General features: G+C 39.2%; 1 long non-coding RNA gene across 1 annotated transcript; it reads right to left on the reverse strand.

Moving 5' to 3' along the window:
• Window positions 1-3187: 3187 nt before the first annotated feature.
• On the reverse strand, window positions 3188-7230 carry LOC147914288 (uncharacterized). The gene is made up of 3 exons (XR_015555524.1): window positions 7161-7230; window positions 3620-3821; window positions 3188-3518 (listed from the first exon to the last, which is right to left on the reverse strand). It is a non-coding gene; the product is annotated as an uncharacterized LOC147914288 (long non-coding RNA).
• Window positions 7231-25675: the final 18445 nt, after the last annotated feature.

The raw sequence follows: 25675 nt of genomic DNA on the forward strand, positions 1-25675 counted from the left end.
ACTCAGGAAAACAGGTGTGCCAGCCATCTGCTGGTGTGTTGGGGACGCTCTTCCCAAAAGTGTGTCAGTCCAGACATCGATTCACATAGGACTCAAGACCTACAGTGTGTTGAGGGAAATGGGATAGAAGCAGCAGCCTCGTTTTCCTGTGTAGACCACGGCAGGTAAACGTAGTCGAATGCCAAGGTCGCTTTGGAAAATGTCACTTCAGAGACAGCTGTGCTTTTTCATTGAAGAGGCCTCCCATTTTATGCCCAGACAGGAGGCAGCGCAGGCAGTCCATGCAGACACCCAAGCTCCCAAAGTCGTCAGGGCCACCCACGAGCTGGCAACCAGCACTTCTTGGGCTCCTGCAGGCTGCCTGGCTCCATCACTTCATGTGGCTCATTGTTTGACAAATGCCAAGGCTTCTGTGAGGACGCATCTCCCCTGTGGTTCATGGAACAGTGTCCAGACTAGAGAAAATACACCACAGGCTCTGAACTAGAAGGACAAACGGAAGATTGCCGTACCAGTCAAATACAGACCCTGGGAAACATAAACCAGAGAAAAAACACACCTTAGCTAAACAATCAAGATGTTTCACTGAGAGAATTATTTACTTATTTATGAAGAACTCCCCTTTGGGAGGCATGCCAGATTGCTTTTGTAAACAATATTACCAGGCAGAAATCACCTGGACTTGCTGAAGGTTTTGTAGATAAAAGGGAGAGCAAAGAGCACCGGAATGGGAAGAGGCTGTGGCCGAACTAAAAGCAGAATTCCTAAAAACTCAAAAAATAGCCTTCAGGTAACCAAAGAGTAACCAGCCCGATCCTCAGTACAGAGCAAGGAGGCCTCAGCCTCCCTCAGTCTCCCTTGCTAATCAGAGACCAGGTACCAGGATTCATTAAATAAATTCTGGTTCATTCAGGTAATGGAATGTGATACAGCCATTTATGAAAAAGAAGACATTATATGTTCCAATTTGGAATGCTCTCCAAGATAAAATGTTTAATGAAAAAAAGGAAGGTGCAAAACATTTGTGGCAAAGCATTGAAGGATCACTTTATATATGTGCCTGTATATAAATGCATGTATGTATATGTATGTGTAATACAATATAATGTAATACAGATAATATAATGCATACAAACACACATGATGTATATTTGGAAGGAGATTGAGAAAGGAATGTCATTCTTTTCACCCTTTTCCTAGAATTTTTTTTCCAAGTATCTACAACCTATTCAAAAACATTTTAAAAGACCCACAAACCAAAACAGCTAATAATGTGCTAAACAATATGGTTTTTGTTGTGAAGGGTGGGTAAATACTGCTGTTCATATTTGCAAAGTCACATTCTTATTATGTATGTGTTATTCCTTGGAACTCTCATAGATGCTTTGAAACTATTGTGATGATTATAGCTTCCTAGGATACCATATTGTGCTCTTAAACCATAATAGCAACGTCCTAACACAGTGGTCTTAAAGAAGCATCTGGATTTACTGATTCCAGATTTGAACTCTTAGGGAAAATGTACGCAGTGGAAGAGCCCAGACTTCCCACTCCCAATATGGTTCCCAAGGCTGCCTTGGAGAGAGACTGTCTGGAACAATGGGTCAAAGGCACTACTGACTCATAGGAGGAAAAGACTAAGTACCTTTGAATAAACAGGGCATTTATTCTCTTGTAGGAAAGAGGATTCCAAGAGCTATAAAGGCTTCAAAGTCCAGACTAACTCTTTAGCCACCTGTATTAGGGAACGGCATCCTTAATCTTTTCGAAAATATTAGGAAAGAAAACCCGAATCTCTAAAATGTTTACTTGAGAGCAAAGTGTAGCATCCACCTAGCAATTCTCAAGGATGAAGCTGCTCAAAGCTAAAAATATCTTCTGAGGGAGGGATGTGCAGATGGGGCGTTGAGAGCAGGGGGGACACGTAGAACCGAGAAGAGCAGCCATCTGAGCAGATTTCACACGATTAATAGGGAGTTTGTCGGCTGGTGGACTTTAAAAATAGAACCTCATTTCTGAGGGGTGGGTGCCCTGTTCCAGAGCCCTAGAAGGAGCCTGCTGAGAGGGATGATTAAAATGAAAGATTGTGCAGCTTTAAGGAAATGTTGGCATAAAGAAATGGCAGCGATTACCGATGCTCCAACCACCTTCTAAAGGTTTCTGCAAATTGCTTTCCTTGGATGAAATACCAAATATCTGTTCCCAAATGTTATGAAGCAAAATAAATCACATTCCATTGACACATCCAATATGTCGTATCAGAGACCCTGAATCCAAACAAAGCAGAGCCGCCGTTACCCCGGTGCTATTACATTTCTTTCTCTTGCTTTTGTATTAAGGCTGCGAGATGAAAACTTGTTTCCTGTAAACAAAAAAATTATCTCTGCCTCCTCCCTGCAGGAAATGAGAAATCAAAGCAGCTGCTGACAGTCCTTAGAGTTCAAAAATAACTTAGAAATCATTTACTCTGACTCCCCACTTTTATAAATGAAGGAGGTGAGGCCCAGGAGAGGGTAAAGCACTTTTGCAAAGTCACACTGCTGGAGAGCCACCCAGCCAGAACTGGAATCTGGACCTCTCAGCTCGCAGCTTATCAATAAATATCCCTTTGCTAAATAGCGTGTATGGAAGGGTTCAAGGTGGGATTTTTTGCAAGACCTTGCATTTTTGCTGGAATCAAAGATCCGGGTGATTTCTCAAGCAGTAGCCAGTGCATGAAGAAGGCACTTTTTGAGGTACACAAGGAAAGAAATAGGGTTTAATTTCTTGATCTACAAAATAATTCAGTGTTCAAGTTATTTGCACTATGGGACAGTTGACTGCATTTCACAAATGTAAATACTGAGGCACAGTGCAACCAACAATATTTATCCAGGTGTAGAAGCTGCTATTGGATCATCTTCCCCAGCAGGTGCCCCCACCTCCCAGCCACTGCAAGTGTTGAGTGTTGGCTGCTAAGAATTCATGGCTGTCCCCTTCTCCAGAGAATTTGCCTGCTCTCCTGGAAATGCCCAAGAGAATGACCAATGACTAACTGATATGGAAATGCAAAAGGCCACGCTCCTTGCCTCAACTCTGTGGTTTTAGTCACACTCCAGAGCTCCCTGTGAGATCTGGCTGAGGCCAGACTCCAGCTGTGACCACGCCCGCGTTCAGCTCCTTCCCCTGCCCCATCCTGCTTCCCTCTCCTCTCTCTGAGTTGTCCTGGGAGCCCACCTTCCATAAATCCAGCGCTTCCAGGGAAGCTGCCCTAAAATACCAAATGAGTGTATAGGAGAGATAACAAATGTCAGAGAGCAACTTGTAATATCCTACGTCCTCTGCATCCATTTCCACTTTGGTCTCCATGCAAATGTGTACTGGAGACAGAGAGTTCTGCCTGTTTCTGCTGTGAGCAGATGCCTGTGTTCTTCTTATCTGGAAATATGGAATGTTTCCCAGGTTTTCTGCTTAGTCATATGCTTTCTGAATTGTCCATTCAATTATGCAGCACCTTTTCTGTCATCTTTACATTTTTCCTAAAAACAAATAAACAAAAAACAGATTTTTAGGTGTGGTACTGACTGGATGAGCAAAGAAACAGACCTGACGGTACAAATGTGAATTTTGAGTCACTAACCTTTAACAGGAGCTTGAGTGGTTCTCCTGCCTTCTGTGTTCAGAGTTTTCCTTATGTGTGGTAAGAGGCATGATACCAGGTGCTGAAACCATGATTGACACAGCAGATTGAGGGCCCTCAGCAGGTATACAGAGTGATGAAAAGCTCATGGATTCTCTTTATTGAGATTCTTTGGCTGTCAGCAACAGAAAATGTCTCTGCCCTGCTTAAGCAAAAGGGATGGTTACTAATAAGGTATGAGAGAGCTCAAAGGATTGGAATGACAGATGCAAAGATAGTACAGAGTGGAGGAATGCTCCACAGCCTGGTTTGGGTGCTGCTGCAGAATGGTTCTTCCATCTGCTATCAAGATTCAGGGTTCTGGGAGGGAGTTCAGCTGGCCAAGCTGAGGTCATAGTCCCACTGCTCAACTGTACTGTGTCAATGAGAGTAGAGATCTGGGGAAGGGGTTGTCTGATTTTGGCTGCACATTAAAATCACTTGTGGAGAGTTTTATAAAAACCTGATACTTAGGCCACGCCACAGACCAATTAAATCAGAATATCTGGATTGGGACCAAGGCATTGATATTTTTGAACCCCCCTAAGAGATTTCATTTGTAGCCAAGGTTGTAAAACATTGATCTCGAGGAAAAGCCTTCAGAGAGCACTTCAAGTTCTTTTGTAGGAGGGCAGGATACAATTCTTACCATCCTGGCATGACTCTACCAAATTGGAAAGAAGGCAACTTCCCAAAAGAAAATTGGGTTACACTAAGAAGAAGAGGGATGGATACCGAATGACCAATCAATCAATTAATCAATCAATAAACAGAGAAAGATCCATTGCATATGCAATCTTGTCAAACATTGTTCCAACACTTAGAGTAAGCTCTGGCACAAAATAGATGTTCAATAAATTGTTGTTGAATAAAGGAATAAATAAATAATGAGAGGTTCTCAAAATGTCATGCATAATATAATTCCACCAAGAAAATTGCTGATTTTTCTTATGTGATCCAAGAAAACCTATATCACAGGTTAAAAAGAGTAAAGTTTTATCAGGAGAAAATGAAACAAAGACATGGGGAAAAGATTAAGTGATGCATCTATGAGAAATTGTTATGAAATGTATGGAATCTTATTAGGTTGTACACTCTTCTAGACACTAATCTTTGTCTACCATCACCATTGATGAACAGACTTTGCTGATGTCAACTTGCTATACTACCTTCTTCTTTTTTACATCTTCAATACAACCTTCTACTTTGATTGATCAAATAAAAGCCATTTGTTTCATGGCTCTAACATCTTGGTACTCAAAGTGTGGTTGGAGGACCATCAGTGTCTCTCCTGGAAGTGTATTAGAAATGCAGAATTTGGAGCCCCACCCCTAGTCTACTGAATCAGCACCTGCATTTTTATAAGATCCAGAGGGAAATCATATGCACGCTGATGTTTGAAAACAACTGGCCTAGCTCACACAGCCTCGTACGCCTAAAGGGCTAACTATACCTGTCATTCAAACCAGATGGGAAGAAGTTGGAGAACATGGCACTCTGAACATAGTGCTCTTGCTGACTGCTCCCAACTCCAATCCCTTTGCCTTTCCCAAGCCAAATGGAAAATGGATGAAGTGAGGCTCTGGCTTCTGTTGAGGTCCTGGGCACAGATAAAGGTGTGGGCCTTTTGACCTCATAATTTGAGCAAGTAAGTCTGAGAACAGCATCAGAGCCTCGTCAGGACCTAAAACACAGGATTCTGGGGGAAAACTTGACATGCAGAGATCTGTGGCCCCCTAAGAGATTGTTGACGTCAACTCAGTGTGAATGTGCGGAGTCCCCAAAAGGCCAAGTGGGAGATGGGCAAGTAAATTGGGTATTTCCTTCCTTCAAGTGAGAGAATACAGTGAGATGGGAGAGGTGGGAGGTGCCAGCCTGCCTACTTCTACACCGTAGCCCATGGAGGTAGAGGCCCCTTTGCTTTCCACTGCCTATAAATTTAAAATGCTTATTGACATTCAAGCTAGATAAAGAAAGAAAACACGGGGGTGGCCGGTGGCGCAAGCGGTTAAGTGTGTGCGCTCTGCTGCGGCGGCCCGGGGTTCGCCAGTTCGGATCCTGGGCGTGCACTGCTTGGCAAGCCATGCTGTGGCGGCGTCCCATGTTAAGTGGAGGAAGATGGGCACGGATGTTAGCCCAGAGCCAGTCTTCCTCAGCAAAAAAAGAGGAGGATTGGCAGATGTTAGCACAGAGCTGATCTCCTCACAAAAAAAAAAGAAAGAAAGAAAACAGATCTATAGGTATATCATGGAAACAACCTGATCTGTAAGAAAAAAGAACATGTAACACTCTTAAAGGTGGAAAAAATAATCCCCTATAAAAGAATGTCTTATCATCAACATTGGATAAAAGAAGATGGTGGAGCATCAACTTATATCCAGCTAAAACATCATTAATCTCTCAGGGTGAACAAAGCTATCTGAGGAGAGCAAAGAATTTGGAGAGAATATCACTTAAGAACCCCATCTGAGAAAAGCATTGAGAAGACTCTATTCCAGCGACAAATGAGAAAATTCAGAAACCTGAAAAGATGAAAAAGAGTGAGCAGCAATTATATATAATATGCATGTTGCATATATATACGTGTATGTGTGTATATATATATGATATATATACAAGTTCATAGAGAGTTATTAAGCTTTACAGAGAAATATAAACAAGATTCAAAAACAAATGAGAATGCATTATATAGCAACATGTAACAAATTAATGATGCAATACAGAAGGACATATTTTAGGAAAAGTTAATCTTTAAAAGGTTAATAAATACTACACTTTACCTGTCAAGCCTAGGAGAAATGGTTACTAGGGAGGCAATAAAAAGACTTAAACATCTCTTTAGGGGAAGAAAAAAGTTGGGGAGGAGAATGGAAGTAGGTTTGTAATATCTCATTTTACTGGAATGGAGCAAAGTAAGAAGAAAACAGTGATCTTTTTTTTTTTTTTCTGAGAGGGAGAGGGGATCTCTTTCTTAAAGAGTAGCAGACACTGTTGTCTGATCATTTAGATCAAGAGAATAAAAATTAACCATCAATGACAAGGAAGAATACAGTAGACTTTCCAAATTAGCATAGGGGAAAAAGAATAAACACAAAAAGTAAGACAAAGAAGCAACAACAATCTATCCAGTAGTAAACATAAAATAAGATCAAAGCAATACACCAGGCCTATCAGTCACTGTATAAAATATAGCATAGGATTCTATCATGAAAAGACAGAGGCGACACATTTCCTTATAAAACAAAACACAGCCAGATGTTATATATAAGCAACACTGTTAAGATAATTTAAAAATAACATAAAGGTAAATGGAGTGAGCAAAGAGATATCTGGAAAGTCAAAACAAAATGGAAGCAAAAGTGGCAATATTAATATCAGCAAATTGTAATTGAAGGGTAAAAACAACCAAATAGGATCAAAAGAGAACATATAATGATAAATGGCACAACTACAGAAGCAGCAGCAGTCATAATTGGGATGAGCACAGCAGCTCAATACTTACATTTATTTTAAAAGCAAGAGGAACTTGCTAGAAATACAATTATGGTGGAAGCATCAATATACTTCTCTTGGAACTGAAAAATCTAGTTCAAAAAATAAAGGACACAAGTGAAAAATACAATTAACAAACAATTTGATACATAACCTTATCTCTGAATATACTTTTTCAAATACTCATGGAACATTTATAAGGTTGGTCATATATGGGGCCACTGAGGAAAAAAAACTAGAAAAATGTGTAAGTGGACAGCTTTTGTAAATTCTATTCTCTGATCAGAAGCTAATAAAATTAGAAATAAATAATTAAATGGCAACCAAAAAGATCTTAATGACTTGACAATGAAGCAGCATGCTTCTAGATAATCTTTGATCAAAAAGGAAATTAAAAAGGAAATTGAACCCTGTCTAGAAGGCAATGAAAAAGAGCACTCCATAACAAAACCTACAGAACACATCAAAAGCTATATTCAGAGGAAAATTTATAGCCTTAATTGACTTCATTATTAAAAAGAAAGCGGGTGAATAGAGTATTTTTCATCTAAAAACTGAAATATGAAATGCAAAATTAAATGTCAGTTAAGAAAAGGAAATTTTAAAATATCTTAAAGTGGGAAAAAATAGAAGGACAAATGAATCCAAAAGCTTGTTCTTTGAAAACATCAATCAAATAGAATATCTTGATTCTGATAAACAAAAAAAACAAAGTAAATGGAACAAAGGATGAGAGTGAGATTTAGCCACCATACAGGAGATTCAAATCACCATGCAGATACACTATGCGCAACTCTACGGCTACAGATGAAAATGAGTAATTTTGTAGCAAAATATCTCTAGCCCACCAACTTCGTAATTTCTACCCCTATATCTCCCTTTACTTTCCTCTTTATATATTTCATTTTGATCAACCCCCTTCTCTTTCATGCCCAACTCCCACACTTGAAGAACAGGTTTTCCTTCAGTCAAGGGTCATTTTAGTTTTATTGGCTGAGTGTGGGTCTGGGAGGAGACTTCCTTTATTCCAGCTCAAATTCAATAAGGGTGGATTTTGTACTTCCACTGTCATCCCTTACTTCCAAGTTCTTGGAGCATCTCTCTCATGTACCCCATCCAGCCCACACATGGCAGCTCTCTCGTCTCTTTTATATTTCTAAGCACTTTCATATTCGTTATAGTAGCAATTTTTAAAATTTTAGATTGTGAAGAAAATGTTACTACTCCAGGCAATAGTTTTATATGAAAAGTAAAACAAATTGTTTTGACAAGCTGAGAGGAAGATTTTCACTAGTTTTTAATTATTGAAGTTATTTCACACACACACACACACACACACACACACACACAGGCACATACATAATATAGTTATCTCACCAGGAAGATAAATTGCTACAATTCTCAGCCTCAAGAGACTTACAATCAAGTAAAAGTGCTTGGAATGTAGTAAGATTCTAGAAATTGCACAGCAGTTTATATAACTGGCAGAGACATAACTGATAGGGGTGAGCATCTAGCTCTGAGGTGCCTTTTTCCCCACACCTGGACACTCTCTTACGAAGACCACATACTTTTCTGCTCACTCTCAAAAAGTTAAAAATAGTCTCATTTTCCAGGTAGAAAAAATCCAATATAATCAACATTAAATGTTCACTCTCTGTATCAGTAAGCATTTGCTATGTAACAAATGACCCCTAAATTAGTAGCTTATAACAACAGCTAATTACTTAGCTCACAGTTCTGTGGGTCAGCAGTTTGGGCTGGGTGTGGCTGGGTTAGGTGGTTCTGCTGCTCTCACCGGGCACCTTCATTTGTCTTTGGCCAGCCGATGGTCAGCTCTGCTCTCACATGTCTAGGGTTTGGCTGGCGCAACTGGGCCGACTCAACTCTGGCCCATGTGGTCTCAAATCTTCCAGCAGGCTAACTCCTTCTTGTTCTTGTGGCCCAATGGGCAGGGTTCCATGAGAGAGTCAAAGTGTGAAGCCCCTTGAGGCCTAGGCTTGGAACTGGCACAGTGTCATTCTCACTAAATTCTATTGGCTGAAGGAAGTCACGAGGCCTGCCCAGATGCAGGGCGTGGGGAAACACACCCTACTTCTAAACAGGAGAAGCTGTACAGGCACATTGCAAGGGTGTGGACACAAGGAGGGGAAGGATCATGGCCACTTTGCAACCCCAGCAACTTAAATCTTGTTTTTTTCCTCTGGATGTGTGGCTGGCCCACAGGCAACACCCAAGTCTGTCCATTGCTGTATGCTCCCCGTTAGCGCAGTTCCATTCAATTGCTCTCCCTCTTGCTTCTCCAGCTAGGAGTCACACATCAATCCCTGTGGGCTGCCCCCACTTTAAATTCCATAGGCACATGTCAGGTTTTCCAAGTGGTGTTCCACAGCCTCCTAACTTAACTTTGCCTTACCTCTCCCATGCAGTGGGGGGAGATGCTCGCCCTCCAGCAATTCTCTCCACATAAATCTTCACCATCAGCCTTTCTCAGCCTCTCTCCATCTCCTGGTCTCCATTTATGAGTGATGTGCTAAGGGCTGAAAAACTGGTTTCATGTTTTTCTTGGTTTAGGTTCCCCTAGAGGCAATAGGAGATGTGAGTGCAAGAAGATTAATTAGGGAGGTTATCCCAAGAAACACAGATTGGGGAGCAGGAAAGATAGATAAGGAGGAGAAGGAAGCCAGTACAGGGTATGTTTTTCAATCCAGTTCCCACTATGGGCAATCTGGGAGTCAGTGTACAACACAGACTTATCCCACCGGGGGTGAGGGAGCTGGGGCATTTATGCCCCAAACTATCTGTGTACAAATACACCATTTATACAATCTCTCTATTATGACTGAGGCTGCTCTGGGTGAGCAGTGGTTAATTCCCTGGAACTTCCAGCCTGCTATGAATATACGCAGACAGAGCAGGCACCAGCAGCCAGAGAAAAGCATCAGGCAAGGAAGGCAGATGCTGGTGGTTGGGACGTCTGGTCCTTTTACCCTGAAGCAGTAAGAGTGAGGAATATAGGGAGAGACATAGTGACAGCTCCTGGCTGTCGTACTTGTCCTATGTAGATGGTGTGGCAACTCCATTAGACTCCAAAACCAGAGGAAACATCGAATTTAGCATTCTATTACAGATGCAATACCTTCAAATTGTCGTTCTTTTAGTCTCATCCTCTCTCAAAAATGTGTTTTTTCCTACCGGCCAGTCTCTTATTTTTACCAATTATAAATATTTCTATTCCTGTTGTTCAGAAAGTCTTTAATGCTAAGGTTAAGATTCACTGTCTCCTCCATATTCCTCTACCTATATTTTTTATTGCCATAAGTTCTCTCCTGCCAATATCTTCTCAGATATATGTCCTGCATCTGCTACAGGGTCTGGCCCATAGTGAAGGCTCAACGAGTATTTCTGGAATAAATGAATTAATGAGATTCATTATTCTTTGCAATCAGGCATCTAGGGTATTTTCCATGACGATAACAGATACAAAATATTCTCGTGTTTCCTCTTCTCAGCTCCCTTGAGAGGTGCAGCCTCTCGCTACCTGAAAGTTTGTATTAGTTTTAACCAGTAGTTTGTCATGGAAGAAATTCAACTTGACAACTCCTACTTGTCATATCATTCTATTTCCTGCAACTTTTAAAACTTTTTTCTGAAGGTCTATGCCTATCACTTTCCATTTTGTAAGTATAGATTACCATAAATTTTATGCATTATGCTCTAAGAATAAACTGTTGTTCTCTCTCCCTCCCTGCTCCCCCCTCTCTCTTTCCCCTTCTCTCTCAGCCACACATACAAACTCAACAAGTGAATTATGTTTCTTCGTGTTGTTCTCTCTGCCAAGAATTTTATTCCTCTCTAATCATCACCTATACACCTCAATTGTTTTGAGTAAACTTTCTATTGAGGTAAAACACACAAATAGAAAAGTGCATAAATCATAATACACAGCTCAGTGGATTTTCGCAAATGAACACGTGTGCAGCCAGCGCTCCTTCCCCAGCCCTGGGGAAGCCAGGGGTGACGCCCCACCAGCTTCGTTCTGTTGAGGGCTCCTCACTCATCCAGCAGGACCTATGACAGCCTCCCGCAGCCTCTGTCCCCCACAGTCCACATCCAGGCTGTGGAAAGCCTCAAGCACCCAGCCTGTGGAAGGCAGATAAGAGATAAGTCTGCTCTGCTTATCCAGCCATGATGTCATTTTTGTTTTCAGTTTTTGAGTGCTACCTGCTTACTTTCTAGCTCCTTCTTTGGTCTTATCATCTGTTGTTTGATCTCTTATTTTGTGAGTTCCCTTGTTCTCTCTAATTTCTTTCAGTGCGTAGAGAGTAATTCACTGGAAGGGGCCCTCTGTTTCAGAGTAAGTTTCCTGGGAGCATTCTCCACCTGTCCTTGGAATATGACATTCATTTCACCCTTTTGAGAGCAAGTGCAGATCTCCTATGCTCAAATATTTGCTCAGTTAATGTGGAATGAATCTCTGCCTGCTTTCCATGTTAGAGACATTTGGCTTCTTCCTAATCTTTGAATGGGGACAACTCTCTTTCGGACATTCAATCTACTAAAAACATCCAGATAGGTTTATAGGGTAGGAGTGTGCAGTGGACAATTAGGTAAATACACAGCGAATTGGGCCAGCCAGTAGTGTGAAAATAGCTATGATTTTTTGGAATCGTTTCCTACTAATTTTCTAGTTTCTGCCCTAGGAATCTTCTATCAGCTTTAAATACCTACCTCCTCCCCACACACACATACACAGATACCCACACACCCAGTTAGCATCCTTCTATACAGTCGACACTGATGAATAGCTATTGGCCACTTCCTCTCATGAATCCACAATGCCTTACCTCTAGGCTAGTTCTCTAGAGTAAGAATACAGGCCATGAAGAGGAGCAACAATAAAGAAAGAATGTTCCAACTCTCATTCCTTTAGCCCCCTGCCCCCACTGCTATGCCAAGCCAAATAGCACATTCCAGGGATCTACCATCTTCTCCCTTTCTGACTCCCACCATGTTCCATTTCTTTGTCATTCCCACAGAATCCTCCAGTTTATTTTCAGAGAACACTGCATCCTGCTTTAAATCTGAGTGGTTCTGTATTTATTTGTGGCATCTTCCTTTGAATTAATCCAAATTTATCTCTATTTAGCTACTATTTTTTATTGTCTGTGGCCATGAGTTTCAGCAGTCATCAGTGTATCTAGTTTGGGTCTCTTCATTTTCTGTCCCATCCTCCCCACTCTCATGTCAGCAGGTTACAGGGGGAGAAAATGGAAAGAAGCCATTACTCCACCACCTTTTCCTAGAAGTCTTATTCTATATTTTAAAACACACTCTTCAATTGCTGAGATGTTCTCACAAAACAACTGAATTCTATTACCCTTGTGGAAAATGGGAAGACCAAATCAGTAAATAAAAGCATTTTGCAGGCTATTTTCAAAGGAAGTTTTGGAGTTAACATTCTGTTATCCTCAGCCGTGCTCTTGGGATAACTGCTAAAGCAGTGTCCCAGAATTGGCTGAGCAGTTGCCTCTGAGCTTCAAAATTCTGTTAAGTTACTTCTCAGCTTTGGTTACCACTCTTCTCTGTCCATATTTCTTCTTAGGTTATGATTACTCATTCACTAACAGCAAATCAGAGATTGGGGGAGGGAGAAATGGAGTCATCAGCCAATCATAGATCCATTCTAAAGTCCAGAAGGCAAACCAGAACATTATATGCCTGTGTTTTGGAAGTGCCACTTCTCACGTCCTCTCCTGGAGCCAACTTGTCCATAGATGGTTTTGTGCTTTGAGAAAAATCCTTTGGTTTTTATATATTTGGTCCTTGTCAGAGTAGCATGAGACCAGAGTAGCATGCATGGGTACTGACCCCCGCCACAGAAGCAGTCATCGGGGGCTGGCCCCGTGGCTTAGCGGTTAAGTGCACGCGCTCCACTACTGGCGGCCCAGGTTTGGATCCCGGGCGCACACTGAGGCACTGTTTCTCTGGCCATGCTGAGGCCGCGTCCCACATACAGCAACTAGAAGGATGTGCAATTATGACATACAACTATCTATTGGGGCTTTGGGGGGAAAAAAAAAAGGAGGAGGATTGGCAATAGATGTTAGCTCAGAGCCGGTCTTCCTCAGCAAAAAGAGGAGGATTAGCATGGATGTTAGATCAGGGTTGATCTTCCTCACAAAAAAAAAAAAAAAAGAAGAAGAAGCAGTCATCGGTCATGGCTCCATGTAGGCACACTTCCTCTGCCCTCTCTGCCTCCACTCCCACATTATAGCTGGATGTTTGCTGCTGCTCCCTGGCCACTAGGATCTTTTTAAGCAAAGAGTTCAAGTACATGAGTTGTTTCTCAAACTGGGTCCCATAGAATGCTGAGATCCCATAGAGGTGTTTCATGGCATGTGAGGGCCACTCAGGGGAAAGCTAAGTATTAGCCTCCAGACTCTTTACCAACAGCTCAACCAATATAACTCTCTTTAATCTATCCTTACATAATTCTGGTGAAAAAAAAATTCTTCTTATAAGAAGTTTAAGAACTTCTGCAACCCAGATGATGCTGATGCCTGTCTTCCACACCACAAAACTCTTAACCTGGGGGATCTATATTCCTAGTAAGTATTCTGTAATTAATAATGGTTGGGCTATTCAAATAGAACAATTTCATTTCATTTTCCTTCTGCCCTTTCCATCAGTGCACTAGTCAAACCAATGGTCTCCCATCCTCCCTGCAGGATTTGGGTGCCAGTGTTTTAAACTCTCTTTCAGGCATATAACTGGATGAAATGGGACTGGAATGGGAGGGGGTGTGTTCCAACTGTAGTCATAAGGGCTGGATCAAACACCCACCCACTGAATACATTGGTAGCAGTTGGCCAAAGTTATAATTATAATCAGCTTTATTCTAGCTTTAGCATAAGGTTCAAAGGTGACTGTCAATAGTCAATGATTCTGAGAATATTCAGGCTGTGGAGAAGACATCTTTGGCCAGACTCTCTCAAAACCCATCACAAAGACAGAAACTCAAACACTTAAACATCCCTTCTCCTACTCTCCTGTTTTAATTTACTCTGTAGGATATGTGACATTTTTGCCTCCCCACTCCCAACACACACACTGTATAATCAAGATTATTGAATGTCACTAGATACTCTCCTTCTGTATACAAATATCAGCAACACTTACAGGCTGTAAATGTAGTATTACAATGTTACTGGGAAAAAAAAAAAGGCTTCCAAATCCTATGGTTAAATAATAATTAAATGGCCTAAAATAGTTTCATGGTGTTAAAAAAAAAAGAGCCGAAATCAAATGTTTATTATTAGCCAGAATGTGATAAACCTTTTTTTAATTGGGGATAGGGAGGTATGTGTGCACGTGTGTGTTTCTCATGGCTATTAAACTTAATTTGGTGCTCACTGAATTGTGAAATAAATGAAGAATCACACTACACTCTTTAGGTCTGCCAAATGCGGGGTGACTAAAAATCACCCGAGATCTATTTGAACAGGTGCACATGGGGTTTTTCTGCCAAGAGGGTGGATCTGCCAGCCACAAAATTCTGTCTCTTTCCCCCAATTTTAGCTAGAGATACCTTGTTTGTTGAGCCTTGACTTCAGCTCAAAAGCGACTGTGGGTGTCTTGGGGGCTGGTCTGGTGAGGTGGCCCAGTGAAAAGGCTGACTCACATAGACACACACCCACACACACAAGTAAAGGCATCTAGGGATAAATCAGGTGTCACCTCACAGGACCTCAGTTCTGCTCCCATATTTTTAGCTGTAGAAGGAGCATGGTTTCCTATAATCTGCTTTCAAATAGAGCAGCAAATTTTTAGCCACAGTGGAAGGGCATCCATAAATAAAGCTTTTGCGAGTGGTTTGCGGCTTCCTTAAGTATATATAAACAAAAATAGAATACATACTTTTTTTTATTTTTGTGTACATACAAAAATATTTTAAAATTCTGGCATATGTATATTTTCAGCAAGAAATGGAATATCCTTCTGGTTTTCAAATTCTGCCCCATCGCATCAAGTTGTAAAAGAGAAGACCGAAGCTACAGATCTTAGTTCAGCCCAGAAGAACTGGCACACGTCTTAGTTATCCTGGGGAAACCCTAGGTCCAGGTCTTGGCTGCCTTAAGGAACTTCTTCCACCAGAGTTAGGAAGCCCCAAGTAGAATCAAACTTAATGGTTATTAAAGGCACTGAAAGTGGTATCTGTGTTGCATGGTTTGAAGGCCACCCAAATATTGAAAGTGCCATTGCTTTATTTCTTTCAGTTAATCTCTTCAAATAAGTTAACTTCTCCCCTAAAATCCTCTTTTGAAATGCAAATTCCCATAGGGAAACATACATCATGGAACAAATTAGTTGTACAGACCCACTTTCTCTGTCCCTGAGGTCAAGATGGAAGTGAATGGGCCGGCCCCGTGGCTTGGTGGTTAAGTGAGCGCGCTCCACTGCTGGCGACCCGGGTTCGGATCCCGGGCTCCCATCAACGCGCTGCTTCTCCGGCCATGCTGAGGCCGCGTCCCACATACAGCAACTAGAAGGATGTGCAGCTATGACACACAACTATCTACTGGGGCTTTGGGGGGAAAAAATAAATAAATAAAATCTTTAAAAAAAAAAAAAAAAGACGGAAGTGAAGAATCAAAGGGAGAAAGTGAAGGTTTTGACAGACAAAAATTATAGCAAAGGATACTGGACTACAAGCAGCGGTATCTCTGTGTCAGTTTTGCTTAAGTCTGGTCCAAGACTATCTAAGGTAGCTTTTCACTTCCTAGCATTGTTGTCCAGTTTTAAAACTCATCAATAAACATAGAAATTAGGAAGATGCAAACCATCCAGGTAAAGGACTAAACAGATAAATAACAAAGTCTACTTTTTCACCAAGTCTGTTGAATTCATCTCCTAAATGTCTCTCTACTTCTTCTACTTCTTCCCATCTCTACCTCCACCACCTACGTGGAAGTCATCATCACTCTACAGCAGCCTTCCAAAAGCCCTCCCCACGTTTATTTTTCCCTCAACTCCAAACCATTTTCACATTGCAGCCAGGGTGAGTTTTTTCAAGATGTAAATCTGACCAGGTCAGCTCACTACCTGAAAGTCTTAATTGGCTTTGCGTTGTCCGTAGGATAGCATTTAGACTCCTAAATGGCCCTCAGGCCTTATAGGTTAAAGCTCCTCCAGCCTCATCCAGCCTGTAGCACTGTTTCCTTGTCCCACCTGCTCACCATGAACTCTCCTTCCCAACAATCCTTGCACTCTTCTCTCCTTTCTTCACCTACTCCTCCTTGAGATCCAAGTCTCACTCCCTTGGATGAAAACCAGCTATAAATAATAGGCTCTCTGGGCACCATATTTCCTCTCCTTTAAAATAACTACTATCGTTGAAATTGCCCATTGGTTTTACATGTTATTTAGTTAATGTCCATCTCCCCAGCTATACTATGAGTGGCAGATGAGCAAGAAGAAAGTGTGTTTTATTAATTCTTTGGGCACACAGCTAGCTTCCATTTCCTAGCCAGTTGGGTTTGGCCATAAATGAGTTCTAGCCAATTGAATATGGGTAGAAGTGATGTGGACCATTTCAAGACTACGCCAATATAGAATTATCATGTTCAATGCTCTGTGCTCTTAAACCTTAAACTGCAACAGAGAAAGATCTTGGAAGCCACGTTTTGAAGGGGGAAGAATAAGAGTCACAAACAGGAGGAAATTTACCCAACCCAGAATTTCCACATTGGGCTTCTTATTGTGTGAAGCCATGGAGATTTGGGAGTTTGTTGTAGCAGCTAATATTGCTCTAAGAAAACATGATTCTATTCCCCATGCCTAGCACAGTATCTAACACATAGTAGATATTCAATAATTAAATGATTAAGTGAAAGTGCTGTTTCTTGGTATATGGGACATCCTTTGGAATTGGTAGAGGAGACTGGCACTTGATCAAGACTTTTGAGAACCATGTCATTTTTCTAAGATTATCTGAAGAGGAAAGGAAGATGCACAGATACCAAGGAGAGACTGAGTTTTCATGTAACAAAAAATGATTCATCCTCAATTTTTTCGATGTACTTGAACAAGGTAATTGCATGTGCACCCAAGCTTAATGAAAACCAACAAGGTATCAAAACACTAGTTTTAGCCTCTAGGGTTTCCATCTGAGCCCTGTTGGAAACTTCTATGAGATAGCATTGCAGAACGGACGGAATAGAGGCTGTAGAGCTGAGTAGACCTGGGTGTGACCTTGCCTGTTCTAAGTATAGCTGTGTCACCCTGGGCAAGACCTATAACCACTCCAAGCTTCAATTCATCCTTTATAAAATGGGAATAATAATAAAAAGAGTACTTGATGTAACGTATGGAAAGCATTTTCCGGAGATGGGACATTATTGCAATTCAAATTCTGGTGGCAATGATAATGATGATGGTGCCAATCAACAGCAGCAGAATCTCTGATAAGCACTGTGAAAATAAATGGGCATTGATATCTTGGGCTAGAGAGCTGATGAGTCAAATGATACAAATTTGGTAGGCTTGTCCAAACTATTCATTAAAAAGAAGTCCCAAGGCTGAAGTCACATTTTAAAAGTACTTTTCCATGATTACAAAAGTAATGTTTACTACATAATTTCTAAACATATGGGCATAAAGAAGAAAATAAAATTCTCACTACCAAAAGAAAATTGATATAAATATGTTAGCTTGTCTATGTCAAGACTTTGCCCCTCTACTTAGAAATACTTAGAAAATATAATCATATATGTACATGTGAAATCAGAGTTTAATTCCTAAGAATCTCAGCTCTGATAGTAGCTTGCCTGTGTTTGCATCTTGGCCTCTCCATCACCATCTGTGAGCAACTTATTGTGACTTTTTTTTTATTGAGGTATAATTGACATATAGCATTATATTAATTTCAGGTATACAACACAATGATTTGATATTTGTATATATTGTGAAATGATCACCACAGTAAGTCTAGTTAACATCCATCATCACACATACTTAACAAATTTTTTTTCCTTGTGGTGAGAACTTTTAAGTTCTACTCTCTTAGCAACTTTCAAATATACAGGACAGTATTGTTAACTATGGTCACCATGCTGTACATTACAACCTCATGACTTATTTATTATATAACTGGGAATCTGTACCTTTTGACCACCATCACTCATTTCGCCCACCCCCCACTCCCCGCCTCTGGCAACCACCAATCTGTTCTCTGTATCTGTGAGTTTATTTTTTGTTTCTTTTTTTTTTTTTTTTTTTTTTAGATTCCACATGTAAGTGAAATCATATAGTATTTGGCTTTCTCTGTCTGACTTATTTTACTCAGCTTAATACCCTCAAGGTCCATCCACGTTGTTGCAGATGGCACTTCTTTTTTATGATTGAATAATATTCCATTGTATATATATACACCACATTTTCTTTATACATTCATCCATTGATAGACACATGTTGCTTCCATTTCTTGGCTATTGTAAATAACGCCACAATGAACATGGGGTGCATAAATCTTTTTGAGTTAGTGTACTCATTTCCTTTGGATATAATGTGATTTTCTAAGTTCCAGTATCTTTATCTGTGAATTGTGGCAAATAATGGTACAATAAAGTTGTTATGTCAATTAAATGGTGCAGTACATGCAATGTGCTTAGAATAGTTCCTGACACAACAGAAGCATTAAATAAATATTAGCTATAATAATAATGATGATGATGATGACGATGATGATGATTTATGTGTCTATTTCTCCAGAGGAAGCTAATGCAAAAAGAAAAACAAAAGTCAACATAGCAGCACTTTATTTTGAACAAGGCCTTTGATTTCATATTCAAGTATATAACTCTAATCAGCCAATCTAAACCTATAGAAAATCATTTGATTCTTTCACAGTTTCAATTTCAAAGTCTATTCTAGATTTTCTATTTCACTAATTTAGCCTACATATTCCTGAGACCAGTACCATATCATTTTAAACTTTTTATGCTTTATTTTGACGACTTGTGTAAGTACATCTATTATTCAGCTTCTCCAAAATATTTTTGGAATTAATGTCTTTTCATTCTTACAAGTAAATTTTAGGATTTTAAATCATCTTCTAACCTGATTTGGTATTGTTTTGCAATTGCATCAACTTTTAGAATTATTTTGGGATGAATTGAAACTTTATGAATTATTTTGGGATGAATTGAAACTTTATGATATTGAGTCTTTCCATATAGAACCTGGTATATGTCTCCATTTATTAAATTCTCTTTTGCTATATGTCTTAGGTTTTATAGTTTTCATTTTTTAAAATAGAATCTGTACATTTCTTGTTTATATCTAGGTAGTTTCTGTTTAATGATACTGTGAATGGGATCTTTTTTCCATTTTATTTCCTAACAAGTTATTTTTGCTATAGAAGAAAGCTATAGATTTTGGCCAATTGATTTTGTACCTAGGAAAATTACTGAGCTCTTTATAAGTTGAATAGTTTATTCATCAGTGTTCTTTGATTTCTGAGATGGACAATCAAATCATCTACAAATAATAATAATTGGGTCTCCATTTCACCAATGACTCATCAGTGATTTATGTTTGCTATCTTAATTACTCTGACTGGGATGTCTTTTCTAAAGGTAAGCTATGGCAGCAATGAAGGAAACCATATTATTTATCATTTCCCTAATTCTGTAGGAGGTGCTCCTAGTGCTTTCCCTAAAGAGGAATGAATGCCAACATGGATGGTTTAATACTGATTTTTAAAACTCATTTTCAAGGAGTATTCTTTTAATCCAAGTCTATAGAGTTAATTTTTTAAATTGAGGCATATGTTGAAATTTATCAAGTGAATGTTGTTAAATATCAAAATAACCGTGTAATTTTGTTTTCATTGTACTATTGAAAAGGTAGGTTATACTAATCAGTTTCTTAATATTGAAATATTTTCACATTCCTGGAATAAGCCCTACTTATTCCATTTGTATTATCATTATGATCTTTTTCTGGATTTAACTCACGAGTATTTCGAATAGAGTTTTCACAACTTTATTTTTAAGTGTGGTGATACTGTAATATGTGTGTGTGTGTGTTTAATAAGGTTTTAGAATCAGGGATGTGCTTAGTGCAGAAACTGTAAGGGTCTATTGCCCCCACTTTTACTCTGAAAGTTTCAGCATGCACACTTTATTGTTGTATTCAATCTACTCTGTGCATTGATCTATTCAGGATTCAGATTTACTTTTTTGTCTAATTGATCTGACTGATATATAAAATCATTCACTATAATTATTTTCGTATAGTTCTAATAGTTTTGCTTCATAAATTTCTTATCTATAATATTGGATTGTTATATCGTTATTGGGAGCTATATCTTTTATCAATTAGTAATGATTATATCAGATTTCCTTGGTCTTAATGAATATTTTTCACTTTTAATTTTTTCTTTGGTATTAATGTTGCTTCCCTTGCTTGCTTTTTTTAATTCATGTTTTCCTAATATATTTTTCCATATTTTCATTTTTAGTCATTCTTTATTCTTTCCAAATTGGGTCTCCTATAAATAAGACACAGTTATAATACCAGGCTCTTAAAAGAGTGTCTTTAGTGTAGAGTAAATAAAAACAACCAATATGAGAAGGACTCCTTAGAGATTCAGGCTACAGAAGTATATTTATCAACAATTAAATGCAGGATATCTCTTATAAACCCAAGAACATACCAACATCCCATTTTATCTTGTGAAATTGAACATTATGTTATGATAATTTTTATCCGAAATGTTTTTAATCTCTATTTTCTTATCTTAATAGTCATTAAAAAGATCTGGTCAGCTCTGCTTTGAATGGTCCTGGACTGGCAGGGCAGTGAATTTTGAGCTCCCCCTTCTGTTCCTTTGGCAGCCTAGAGTCTCTCAGCTGTCCCCTGTCTCCAAGCAATGCCAGGGCCTCTCCTCTCCTACTCTGGCCAAAAGGAAAATGCTATTATCTGAACTAGCCAGAGTCCAGACCAGGAGAACTCTTTCTTGGTGCTGCTTTCCTTCCTTAGAAGAGAAAATTGATATCTGATCCTAGGAGGAAAGATTGGAAGAGATGGTATCAAAGAGATTTAGAAAGGAGAATATCGTAGTGTTTATATCCAAAATCTTACTAGAATTTTGATCTTAGGTATATTACTTAATATCTTTGTATCATATTGTTTTCATTTGTTAAATGGAGATAATAAGGTCTACTTCATAGAATTGTTGGAGGCTTAAGTGTGAAATCTATCAAATTGAATGCAATGGCTAGCATTTCATCAGCATTCCACAGCTAGGTATTATAGATCATTCTTTATCTAAACTGCTTATGCTTTATTCCTTGTAAATCCTAATGGTCTTCTGGTTTTGATTGTAGAAATATTTGCTCCCATGCTTTAATTTGTTCGTTTCTTCTGTCCTTTTATCTCTCTATTTTTAAATTAATCCTTTATTAGTTCAGAGAAATGAGTTAAGAATGTAAGAAAGAAAGGATTGAAAAAAGAGATATCTCTCTCAACCACACACACACACACACACACACACACACACACACACTCACTCTCTCTCTCTCTCTCGTACTCAACATAACCAAAATAGCATTGCCATTGGCTTGGGGTTGATGGAAAGCTTAGTTCACTTCTCAGCTTAACGACTTTCCATCTAGATAAACATTGGCTGTTGTTTAATCCTGTGAAAAATCCAAATGGACCCAAAACCCCAGTTCTATATTTACAGCTCAACAGATTACCTACTCTGATCCTGAATTTCCTCACCTGAGAAACAGGGGTACTAATGATACCCCTGATTTCACAGGGTTGATATGAGAATTAAATAATACAATAAATTGGAAATTGCCCAACATATAGGAGAAGCTCAATAAGTAACGGTTGCTTTTATTTTTTTAAAGCAAAGATAGTAATTTTCATTTTATAAAGCTTTAATGAAGCTTAAGTGAGATAATATGTAAGAGGCTTTGCACAGAGTAGAAACTCTGAAACCTCTCATTTCCACATTCTCTTTCTTCAATCTGTGCTCAGTGAAAAAACCATTTAAATGGGTTGATGGGAACACTCATTGTGGATAATGTATACTATTTGCTGAATCCGAGTAGACTAGGTTATTTCTTGTAGCCAGTGTTACTAGTAATATCCAGCAAAGAAAAACAACAAATAAAATGTGGCGTATTTCATAAATTTGCCCAGATTTACCCCTTAGTCCTGTGGGAGATCAAGATTTGGCCACCCTGAAATCTATCTCTTTACCTTGGTTGTTTTCTCTAGGAACATTTGACCTCCCCCACTAACTGCCTAAAGAATTTGACATGGTAGCTCCTTCCTGGAACAGATCTATCATGATGGCTGTAAAGATAACGTAGGGTAAATGTTACAATAGGAAAGGCACCAACAAGCCCCTCTTATCAGAAGTTCTGTCTCTCTGGCCACATTCTCTGGATGACCCTGCGAAGAGTTGCCAGACAATCATTTACATTTATAAGGGAAATCTCCATTTGTAAAGGTATCTCCCTCTCTGTTTGGAGAAGAGAGGGGGATGAGCTCATTTCTAGTGACTTATCAATGTGGAAGGTGAGGCCTTGAGCTACATAATAAACCTTACTCTTGTTTACTGTGCTTTAGTGGTAATCTCCTGTAACTGACTCCCCCCACCCCCAAAATCCTCCTTTGTCATTGGCTAAACATGGTATTTAAGATGAGAATTTCTGCTATTGTGTTGAGAAACGCAGTGTTCCTGCTTTCTCCCATGTATACATGTTATTAAACTTGGTATTATTTTCTCCTGCTAACCTGTCTTGTTGATTATTTGGCCAGCCAGAAGAACCTTAAGGGAAAGGGCAGAGGGAGATTCTCTCTCTTCCCCCCGACAGTCCCAATACATGAGGAACCTCCACTACGCACTGAGCTATCTGAGTGGGTCTCATCCCAAGGAGAGAAGCACACACTTTCTTAACTATCTCCTTGCTGTCTCTTCAGCCTTAGAAACTGGTGACCCAAAAATGGACTGTCCTAGCTCTTCAGCTCTTTTCTCATCTGGTTAAAGGTTCTTGGGTTTATCTTTGTAAAATTTACTTCAGGGAAGATGGGACCAAAATAATTTTAGGTTCAGAAGTTCTGAAATGAAAGGTGAAATTACTCCCAGTTTTAATTAGTGACTGCATGGAATAGCTCCCCAAGAACTGACAAGGAAAAGAGAAAAAAGAAAGGAGAAATATATTTCCCTCAAAAAACCCTTCCATTTGAACAATTATCCCAAAATACAACAAAACAAGGCATTTTGAGTGAGTTTTTTTTTAGGATATGCCCGCACATTCTACCATGACATATGTGGTATTCTGGGTGGGGCAGGATTGTTGATAGTCTAGGTAAAGGAGTCATAATTTGAAGCAAACAACAATAAGATAGAAAACCCTTCTTATGGTTTCAGATGTATTTATGAGTTGCTCTGTTCTTTTTTAAAGTTTAAGTGTAAGATATTTAATTCCAGGGGCGGCCCCGGGGTGTAGTGGTTAAGTGTACGCAGTCTGCTGCTGGCTGCCCGGGTTTGGATCCTGGGCGCGCACACCGCACCACTTGTCAGGCCATGCTGTGGCGGCGTCCCACATAAAGTGGAGGAAGATGAGGACAGATGTTAGCTCAGGGCCAGTCTTCCTTAGCAAAAAAAAAGAGGAGGATTGGCAGATGTTAGCTCAGCACTGATCTTCCTCACCCCCCCCCCAAAAAAAATTCCATGTTTACATACGACACGCAGCATAGAAGCACATATATTTCTCCAGGCTTAACCGCAAGTGCAACAACACTCTCAAGACCCAGCAGTGAATTTCTCTTACAATATGTCTATGGAACGTCGACTGAGTGAGATTTCACTTTCTGTGGATTTCAGCCGTCTCTTCAGTTTCTCCGTGTTACTGAAATCTCGTTGTTACACTCAGAGTTTGTCTTCTCTTAGGGCTCAATTTCAAAGCATTTCACTGCCTATGACAAGACAGAGTACGTAAGATGCTGATGAGTTTGGATTTCTTTCCCAGTCTCTCAGCTTTTCTTTCTTATAGTTTGGCATCTCATTCCTGTATTACATCAGATGCCAATTAGAATTCCTGCTTGATCTTGAGATGTATCAAAGGTGCTGACCGACAAGGCATTAGGTACAGCTTAAATTTAGTCTTTAATCACTACTACTTTTAAAACATTTAATAGTGTAATTAGGAAAAATTCAGAAAGCACTTGAAAACTTCACATAATGATAAATCCAGATTTTAGTGAGCCTGTCAGATGTTATTACCCCATTCACGATACCAGTACCAGAAGGATGAGTCAATTTCTCAATATACTCAGAAATAATATTTCAGACTAAAGTATGAGCTGGATGTCCTATTTTGGTCTGTTCTTTCTCATTTTTGAGTGTTCCCTTCTCTTTTTCTTGAAAGATGCTATTGAATTAAAAATAATGATAACAATCTTCAAAGTTCTCACTTAAAAGTAATGCTATAAAATTTCTTAGTCGGGGGGAAAGTCTTGGGAAAGAGGAATCATTTTCTGGATCAAAAGATTAAAAGGATTTATTTTTAAATCTATTAAATCTGGACTCACTAGTACTCCATTTGATTTATTAAGCTGAAACAAAATCATCAATAAGGCACACCAACATTTTGCATTAATAAATTTACTTTAAGGAGTCCCAGATGATAGGGTTATGAAGAGGAGACAGCACTAGGCACATATTTATTTTTCAATTAGTAGATTTCCAAAATAAATCATTCTGTATACTGAGAATTTTACTTCAGTGGGAAAGATGCCACAATTATTTGTTTTCATTTCATTGTTAAATCAGAGCATGTTCAATAAAACAAATAGATTGCTTACTGAATACAAATCTACTGATAATATTCACTAGATAACTATGATGTTTCCCCTGGGGCGTGAGAGATTGGGGTGCCTCTTCCCAAGAAAATTTTGTTTGTTGTGACATATTTCTACAAATCTTTAATTTTACTTTAAAATAGATGTTGGATTTTATGCAACTGCAAGGAGAAAACCTGAATTCACAAACAGAGGCACCTGACATGAGATAGGTTAAAAATATTTTGCAAATAGAATATACCAGAGTTAGCAGAAAAGTCTGCTTTGGGGGAAACTTCTATTATGAATAAAATTGTTGTTTATCACTTTTATTTTCACCAGAAGGCAAATTAGTCATCGCATAGCCTGTTCCATTTTTTTCTTGAAATCAGGTCACTTAATCCCTTCTGGGATGTATTCAGAATGAGAGTCTATAGTTTCCTCTCAGATTAATCTGGAGAGAATTTCAAGTTGCAAGTCTTCATATAATAGGGCATATGGAAATGGATCTAAAGTGTCTGACAATTTTAATGATATGACTTCATTCACAATGGCATTACTTGTGAATATAATTTAAATGAAAATGTAGGCGAACCAAATCCCCATATGACCTCAGCAACTCTAAAATTATACTCCTGTAATGTGCTTTATACCAAA

The sequence above is a fragment of the Ceratotherium simum genome, chromosome 21 (genome assembly GCF_057802395.1).
Source record: "Ceratotherium simum simum isolate JZ-2026a chromosome 21, ASM5780239v1, whole genome shotgun sequence".
Classification (NCBI taxonomy): domain Eukaryota; kingdom Metazoa; phylum Chordata; class Mammalia; order Perissodactyla; family Rhinocerotidae; genus Ceratotherium; species Ceratotherium simum.